This window comes from Etheostoma spectabile, unplaced genomic scaffold (assembly GCF_008692095.1).
Source record: "Etheostoma spectabile isolate EspeVRDwgs_2016 unplaced genomic scaffold, UIUC_Espe_1.0 scaffold00008284, whole genome shotgun sequence".
NCBI lineage: Eukaryota > Metazoa > Chordata > Actinopteri > Perciformes > Percidae > Etheostoma > Etheostoma spectabile.
Window position 1 is genome coordinate 15,144 of NW_022603580.1, and position 9,857 is coordinate 25,000.

A 9,857-nucleotide genomic window follows, 5' to 3' on the forward strand; every position below is an offset into this window, starting at 1 on the left:
TTATAACAGGACCTGGCTGTTTGCATGGTTATAACAGGCAGGTGTTATAACAGGACCTGGCTGTATGCAGGGTTATAACAGGCAGGTGTTATAACAGGACCTGGCTGTATGCAGGGATATAACAGGCAGGTGTTATAACAGGACCTGGCTGTATGCAGGGTTATAACAGGCAGGTGTTATAACAGGACCTGGCTGTATGCATGGTTATAACAGGCAGGTGTTATAACAGGACCTGGCTGTATGCAGGTGTTATAACAGGCAGGTGTTATAACAGGACCTGGCTGTATGCAGGGATATAACAGGCAGGTGTTATAACAGGACCTGGCTGTATGCAGGGATATAACAGGCAGGTGTTATAACAGGACCTGGCTGTATGCAGGGTTATAACAGGCAGGTGTTATAACAGGACCTGGCTGTATGCAGGTGTTATAACAGGCAGGTGTTATAACAGGACCTGGCTGTATGCAGGGTTATAACAGGCAGGTGTTATAACAGGACCTGGCTGTATGCAGGGTTATAACAGGCAGGTGTTATAACAGGACCTGGCTGTATGCAGGGTTATAACAGGCAGGTGTTATAACAGGACCTGGCTGTATGCAGGGTTATAACAGGCAGGTGTTATAACAGGACCTGGCTGTATGCAGGTGTTATAACAGGCAGGTGTTATTTTAATGTTCACGTTAGTATTGTGTTTAGCTTGGCTGACGAGAGGTTTTAATTTGACTTATAACTTTGCTTCATGTTGACTTCTACTCCAGCGGCCTGATAACGTCACCGCGCTGATGCTGCAGAAGCGGAGGATCTGATTGGTTCTGGAGTTTGCCCCACACAGACGGTAAACTGAAGTTCTTCTGCGTTATGTTCATAATAAAGTTCATCAAAAAAAATATTTTGTTAATGTGTTCATTCTTAGTATTACATGTCTAACTTTTGTTTATTTCTTTATAGGCCAGCTGAGAAGGACTGAGCCATGGAGCCCCTTTTTTTTTTTCTTTTTCCAACATTATCTTTATTGGTTTTTCAACAGTGTTTCCAACAATACACAAGGCACAAGTGTGCTCCCACATCAGAGGAAAGTCCAGGGTAGTTAGCCTAATGTTCAATATTCAGCTCCTTTCCTTGCATGCCAGGTTTTTATAGAATATTTTAGAGCAGCACTTATTACATATAAAATATATGAGAAAAAGAAAACAACATCCCTCACCCCAACCACCCTGAGAAAAAACAACAAATACAACAATAACGCTTTCTCTATTTTCCAGGAGTTAGCCCAGAGTATTTTAGTATTGTACGTGGTTCAGAGAACACAAACTCAAATGTACAATTCAAAGTAAAGTAGTCAATTATACAAATAAAAAAGATTATTTTAGGACACTGCAGAAGACCAACCGCTACTATAACTCACCCGCCACCCTCATATCTATGTTTTTTAGATATTCCATAAAAGGACCCAAAATATTTTGAAATAGCGATAGTTTCCCTTTTGTAATGAAAGAGATCTTTTCCATTGGTAAGGTTGTGGATATTTCAGTGATCCATTAATGAGTTTTGGTTTACTGGTACTCTTCCATGAGAGCGCTATGACCCTTTTTTGCAAGTAGGAAACATAAATCCAAGGCAGTAATAATTTTTCGGGACATATGATGTTCGTCAGGATATAAACCTAGGATGAACAAATGGGGTCAAGAACTAGCTTTATACCTAGTATCGTCTCTGGAGCTTGTTTTATCTCCCTCCAGAATTGTAAAACGTTCTTGCATTTCCAGATGCAATGGAAGAATGTTCCTTTTCTTCTCCACATCTAATACACAAGTCTGGGATGGCACCATTGTATTTATTAAGCTTTTCTGGCGTCACATAAGTTCTCATTAGCCAATGATATTGCAGTACTTGAGGCGTGTATTGATAGTTTGTGTTTGTGCTTTCAGCACACGCCTTCTCCCAGTCTTCCACAGGCCAGTTCTCCTGTAGATCCTCCCTCCAGGCATTGAGCTTCCATAGAGATGACTCAGAGGATCCCTCCACTAACATGCTATATAGTTTAGAAATAATTCCTTTTCTAAAGCAATCATTCTTCATTTCAATTTCCAAGTTGGACATCAGAGGGAAGGACTCACATCGATTTTGAGATGATCTAATAAAATTCTCACTTGCAGATATTTAAAATATGTTTGCTTGGGATATCGTACTAGCCTTTAACTCTTCAAATGACATCAAACCCCGTCCTCCGATTCCACCAAATCTCCTATTGTCTTTAACCTTTTTCAGCCCATTTCCTAAAGCCAGGATCTGCCCTACCTGAGGAAGGATTGATTACCCCATATTGGACTGAAGCGTGATAGGGAGGAGGAGTCACCTAAATACTTCTTGACCTGATACCAAACCAAGATCATATTTCTGACTATAGGGTTTTTTGTTTTTTTTCAGCATTTTGATGTTTGCTGAGAAATGTACTGGGGTAGAGGGAGAGGAACAGAACAGTTTTCAATAATCACCCATGGCGAGAGACATTTATCTGAAAAATGATACATCATAGTCCTCAATTGAGCTGCCCAGTAGTACCAAAGTGGGTTGGGGCACCTGAGGCCTCTCTCTCATACGGTAGATACAAAAGTGTTAAACGAGCCTTGGTCGTCTGTTATCCACAGAAAGCGTATGAAATATTTTTTTAGGGCCGAAAATAAATTGGCAGGAGGTGGCAATGGGATGTTCTGAAACAAATACCGAAGTTTGGGCATTATGTTGGATTTAAGGACATTGACTCGTGCTATAAGTGACAAAGGTAGGTGATTCCATCTATCCACAGAGGCAGCAACTGAGTCCACCATTGGGTTATAGTTAACTGCAACAACGTCATTCATATGTGGTACTATCCTAATCCCCAAATATGTAAAACAGTCTACCTTTTTGAATTGGAAAGGATTCCCAACACTGTTTCTTTCTTCTGTATTAAGTAACATTAATGCAGACTTATCTTTATTTACTTTATATCCTGATATTTTTCCAAATGTATTTATTAGATCTAACAAGGCTGGAATAGAGTCTTTCACTTTTCTAAAAAAAGGATGACATCATCAGCAAATAAAGCAATCCTATGTTCCTGTTGGCCTATTGTCAAACCGGTTACGTTCTTATGGGACCGCACCGCAACGGTTCTATTGCTAGAATAAATAATAAAGGGGACAAGGGGCACCCCTGCCGACAACCCCTTTTAATTTTAAATGGTTTAGATATAACTCCGTTTGTTACTATTTCAGCATAAGGCTCATTGTATAAAAGTTTAACCCATCGACAGAAGTTGTCCCCGCAGCCAAATCTTTTCAGTATCTCGAATAAATAGGGCCACTCGACTCTATCGAAGGCCTTTTCGGCATCCAATGATAGCAAAGCGGTGTCTGCTTTTTCTTCCATGTTATAAATGTGTTCAGGCACTTATTCAACCTGAGCCTGAGCCTGGAGAAGGTCCCAGCCCTGTGGAAGACCTCCTGTGTGGTCCCGGTACCAAAGTCACCGCAACCCAAGGAGCCAAACCACTTCAGGCCTGTTGCCCTGACTTCTCACCTGATGAAGACCATGGAGAGGATCATCCTGCGTCACCTGCGACCCCTGGTGGGCACACAGCTGGACCCCCTGCAGTTTGCTTACCAGCCTGGGATTGGAGTGGACGACGCAGTGATCTACCTGCTGCACAGATCGCTGCTTCACCTGGAGGACAGCGGAGCACTGTGAGAGTCATGTTCTTCGACTTCTCCAGTGCTTTAACACCATCCAGCCTTCGCTCCTCAGAGTGAAGATGGAGAGTGCCGGAGTGGACCCACATCTGGCTGCATGGACTACGGACTACCTCACCAACAGACCACAGTATGTGAGGCTCCATCACTGTGTGTCTGACGTGGTGCACTGCAGCACAGGTGCCCCTCAGGGTACGGTGCTCTCCCCTTCCTTTCACCCTCTACACCTCGGACTTCACACACAACACCACCACTGCCACATCCAGAAGTTCTCTGATGACACAGCCGTTGTTGGTTTGTGTCCTGAGGGGAACGATCTGGAATACAGGTCGGTTATCAAGGACTTTGTCAGCTGGTGTGAGCTCAAACCAGCTTCAGCTTAACACCAGCAAGACAAGGAGATGATAGTCGACTTCAGGAGGAAAACATCCCCTTTCTCACCGGTGAGCATCCAGGATTGGACATTGATGTAGTGGAGAGCTACAAATTCCTGGGTGTTCACCTACAATAAACTGAACTGGACTGATAACACCCAAGCACTCTACAAGAAGGGCCAGAGTCGCCTCATCTGCTGAGGAGACTCAGGTCCTTTGGAGTGTGTAGGACTCTCCTCAGGACCTTCTATGACTCTGTGTGGCCTCTGCCATCCTCTACGCTGTGGTCTGCTGGAGGGGGGGCAGCTCGGACCGGGACAGGAGCAACTCAATAGACTGATCCGGAGAGCGAGCTCTGTCCTGGACTGTCCTCTGGACCCCATAGAGGAAGTAGGGGAGAGGAGGATGTTAGCCAAGCTGACATCCATCATGGACAACACCTCTCACCCCCTACATGACACTGTGGGGTCCCTGAGCAGCTCCTTCAGCAGCAGACTGATCCCCCACGGTGTAAGAAGGAGAGGTACCGCAGGTCCTTCATCCCGGTCTCTGTCAGACTCTACACACCTGCTCTACCTGATAGTGTTGTAGTTTCTGTTCCTGTTTTTCTCCCATCTACATCACACACTTTCTGTTTATCTTTAATATGTATTTATATATTTTATTGCAAGTACTTACTTTTCAATATTTATGGTCTCAGGTTAATATAATTAAATATGCTACCGACTCTTGCTTCTTTGCTCTAATTACACATTCAACTTAACTTAATTTTTAACGTACTTACACCGCAATATTGTTTCTCTTATCATGGCAACCGCACTTTAAAATTCCTTTTGTTGACGGCATTTTACTTACTCAGTCTACCATATTTTCATTGTCTATTTCTTGCCTTGTATTTCTGCCTTGTATTCTTTCGTGCTTACTTGTTTGTGTGTTATTGTTTTGTTTTTCTGTTTTTTGCTGTTGCTGCTATGCTGCTACTTGTAACGACAGAATTTCCCCGTCTTGGGATAAATAAAGTATAATCTAATCTAATCTATCTAATCTAATCTAATATATCTAACACTCGTCTCACATTGTGAAATCCCTGTCTTCCTACAATAAACCCATTTTGGTCACAACTAATTATTTCGGGCAATATTCTCTCCAGTCTACGAGCCAGGACTTTACAAAGAATCTTTAAATCGACATTAAGAAGACTTATCGGTCTTAGATTTTCACGTTTGTTGCAAGGTTTGCCAGGTTTAGGTAATAAAGTAATCAGGGCTCCTCTTAATGAGGCAGGGAGAATTCCCTTTTCAAATGAGTCTAAATACATGTCAAAAAGGGGGGCTAGCAGTTTAGCTTTGAATTTCTTATAAAATTCTGTTGGCAGCCCATCTGGGCCCGGGGCTTTATCTGTTCTCAAGTGATCTATTGCTGTAGATATTTCCTCTTTAGTTATAGCTGCACTGAGATCTGTACTCATTAATTCTGAGATATTGGTCATTTGGAGAGATTCTAAGAAAACATGTTGCTCTTGTTCCTTATGCGTCATGTCTGAGCTGTATAGTTTTTCAAAAAAGACCTTAAACACTTCATTGATTTCTAACGGATCGGTAATAATCTCTCCCTGATTATTTTCAACTGAGGTAATATTTTTCTCAGTTTGTAACTGTCGGAGTCGCCAGGCTAATAATTTCCCAGGTTTTTCCCCTTGATCATAGAACGACTGCTTGAGACGCAAAAGTTGTGAGGCGGCTTTTGAGGCAGAAAGTTCGTTATACTGTGTTCTTAGTATCAGAAGTTTTTTATGGGTGTTTGATAATCTCTCTCAAGCCGCTCAATCTCTGCTACCAACGCTTTTGTTTTGTGATAAGTTTGTTTTGCCTTATGGCTCGTAAAGCTAATTATTTGACCCCTTATGTAGGCCTTGAAGGCTTCCCACCTTGAAGAGGGTGGTGTTTCATCTCTATTGATTTCAAAATAGATGCTAATTTGATTATCTACAAAAAATAAATTCTGGTCCAAGAGCCATTTCTGTTTAAATCTCCACCTAGGCGGGTCTCTCCTTAGTCTCAAATCCTCATAAAGAAGATGATTGGTGCATGGGTCGGAAATTAAGATGCTATCGTATTGACAGTCTCTTATTTTATGTCTCAAAGAGGCAGAAATTAAAAAGTAATCGATACGTGAATATGACTTATGTGTATTGAATAACAAGAGTATTGTGAGCTCTTTGGATTCATGTCTCTCCAATATCCATCAAATTAAGTTCCTTCATAAAGTATTGAATTGTTTGTCTACTTTTAGAGTGAGAGTTGTCAGTACCTGAACTTCTGTCCAGTTCTGGGTTCGTTGTGCAGTTAAAATCTCCTGCTATAATGTAGCTGCCAGACAAAGATGAAATTGTAAGAAAGAGATTTTGAAAAAACTCTGGGTCGTCAACATTTGGGGCATAAATATTTATCAGATTTATTTTTTCTGAGATAATTGTGCCCTGCAGAATAATGTACCTCCCAGCCTTGTCTCTAATAACCCTTATGGTACGGATTTATGAATCAGAATCATAACCCCTCTTGCTTGGGAAGTAAAGGTGCTGAATATATGCTGCCCTGCCAATCCCTGCCTCCTGTCCAGACAACGGGTGAGTTTCCTGAAATAACACGACATCAGAGTGCATAGATTTCACCCTAGTCATTATCTGCTTAACGTTTTTTAGTTTCTGTAATCCTCTGCAGTTCCAAGAAGACACTTTAATTCTTAATCCACCAGACATGCTGTATAACACTTAATGGGCTTCCTATACCCATGGTAACGATGAACACTGAACAGTAAATCCCTTTCGAACTCTGTTGCCCACCCTCCTCCCCCCCTTTCAGTACTCTGGTACCCATCTAACAGCTGAAGGCTGGTCCACACGGAAGTGAGGACCAGCCGACTGTGCCTGAATATTTCCCTCTTACCCCACCCCACTACAAGAAGAAACTCGTTACTATTGCCTGTTGTCCATGAGCCTCTGGGATAGCAAACAGGGAATATAATAAACTCATTGTTAAGTCTTACTTATTTTACTTAACTTTAGGTATTGTAATTGTCCATCCCTTTTAATACTTTGCGATGTATTGATGTCATTGTCTCACCCAGGTCCACTTTCTGATTTCAGAGTCCTTACAGAGTTCTCTGCTTCAGCCGGTTGGTTAAAGATCCGAGACCGACCGTTGTGTGTCACCAGTAGTCGAGCGGGAGGAATCATGCCGTATCGTATCCCCATGGCACGGAGTTGTCGTCTCACACCGTCAAACTCTTTCTGTTTTTTATGCACACCAGCTGCGAGGTCCTCATAAAATCTCACCGGATGGTTCTTGAATAGGATCTGTCCCTTCGTCCTGGCAGCTCTTATCACAGTTGCTTTATCCCTGTAGTTTAAGAACTTCATAATAAGAGTCCTTGGTGCAGCGGTGTTAGATGTGGTTTCCTGGCCAAGCCGGTGCGCTCTTTCCAGTGTCAGAGTGGTGCGTAGCGGTGCCAGGTTCAGAGCCTCCGGTAGCCAGGCGTCCTCTCCCTCCGCGCCCTCAGGAAGGTTAACCAGTCTCGGGTTAGATCGTCGCGATCTGGTCTCCAAGTCCAACACTTTTCCTTCGAGTTCTTTATTTTTATTTTCGAGGACCTGGACCTTAGCTTGTAGACCGGTGACGTTGTCCTCTGCCGCAGATATCCGCACTTCCGCCTCACCAACCCGCTCGGCGCATTCGTTAACATCTTTTTTAACATTCTCCATTGCTGATAGAATGCCATCCAGTTTGGAGGAGAAATCTGATTTCAAGTTTGCAATTGCAGCCAGTATTGCCTCTGGACCAGTCTCAACCGTCTGGTTTCCCTCATTCAACTCGCAATTCTCCTCCTCCATTGACTCGCACGTGGTGGTGTTAGCCTCGCTATTTTCACAGCTAGCTTCAGAGCTCACCTGAGAAGTGAAGTTAGGTAACTTCGATTGAGTCGGGTTCTTACCAGGCTTCCTGTGTGAGCGAGGCATCACAGCTGTTCCAAACGTCGTCCAGTGTCACGTGTAACGAGTATTTTCCAGGATTTTACATATAGGTGGTGGAGCCGAAGCGAACACGTCCTCTCAGCAAGCCGCCATTACCGGTCCCCCCGGAGCCCCTTTTTAACTTTTTTATTAATATATTGTTTTTGTGACTTATTTTGCACACACTTTACAAACACATCTTCATGCATCTTGCACCACATTTACACTACATCCTTATCTTTGTTGTATTATTTCAGTTGTTTGAATATTAAAGTTTTGAAATGCCATCAAGTTTGCCTGTTCATTCCTTCCTACTAATATAACTTCTGTATGTACGTGTGTATTTACAGAACACACACACACAAAGAGGGTGTTAGTTTAAAGGTTAGGGGAATCTAAGCTTTTCTTAACGTTCTGGGAACGTTCCCTGAAGGTTTGTTTTGGTTGTAGTTTGGTTGTCTGCTGGTTAATTGGAAGGTTTTCTTAACGTTCTGGGAACGTTCGTTTGTGGTTACAGCGAACGTTCCCCTAACGTTAAGAGACCGTTGCGTAACGTTCGCTGAGGGTTGCAACGCTAAGGGAACGTTCCCCTAACGTTCTCTAAAGGTTGCAACGTTTAGGGAACGTTCTCCTAACGTTCTCTAAAGGTTGCAACGCTAAGGGAACGTTCTCCTAACGTTCTCTAAAGGTTGCAACGCTAAGGGGACGTTCTCCTAACATTCTCTAAAGGTTGCAACGCTAAGGGGACGTTCTCCTAACGTTCTCTAAAGGTTGCAACGCTAAGGGAACGTTCTCCTAACGTTCTCTAAAGGTTGCAACGCTAAGGGAACGTTCTCCTAACGTTCTCTAAAGGTTGCAACGCTAAGGGAACGTTCCCCTAACATTCTCTAAAGGTTGCAACGTTAAGGGGACGTTCCCCTAACGTTCTCTAAAGGTTGCAACGCTAAGGGGACGTTCTCCTAACGTTCTCTAAAGGTTGCAACGTTAAGGGGACGTTCTCCTAACGTTCGCTTAACACTGCCCCAGATAGATAGCATTCAAATAACCCAGCATTACTGCCCCAGATAGATAGCATTCATATAACCCAGCATTACTGCCCCGGATAGATAGCATTCATATAACCAGCATTACTGCCCCGGATAGATAGCATTCAAATAACCAGCATTACTGCCCCGGATAGATAGCATTCAAATAACCAGCATTACTGCCCCGGATAGATAGCATTCAAATACCAGCATTACTGCCCCAGATAGATACATTCAAATACCAGCATTACTGCCCAGATAGATAGCATTCAAATAACCCGCATTACTGCCCCGGATAGATAGCATTCAAATAACCAGCATTACTGCCCCAGATAGATAGCATTCAAATAACCAGCATTACTGCCCCAGATAGATAGCATTCAAATAACCCAGCATTACTGCCCCAGATAGATAGCATTCATATAACCAGCATTACTGCCCCAGATAGATAGCATTCAAATAACCAGCATTACTGCCCCGGATAGATAGCATTCATATAACCAGCATTACTGCCCCGGCCCCAGATAGATAGCATTCAAATAACCCAGCATTACTGCCCCAGATAGATAGCATTCAAATAACCCAGCATTACTGCCCCAGATAGATAGCATTCAAATAACCCCGCATTACTGCCCCAGATAGATAGCATTCAAATAACCCCGCATTACTGCCCCAGATAGATAGCATTCAAATAACCAGCATTACTGCCCCAGATAGA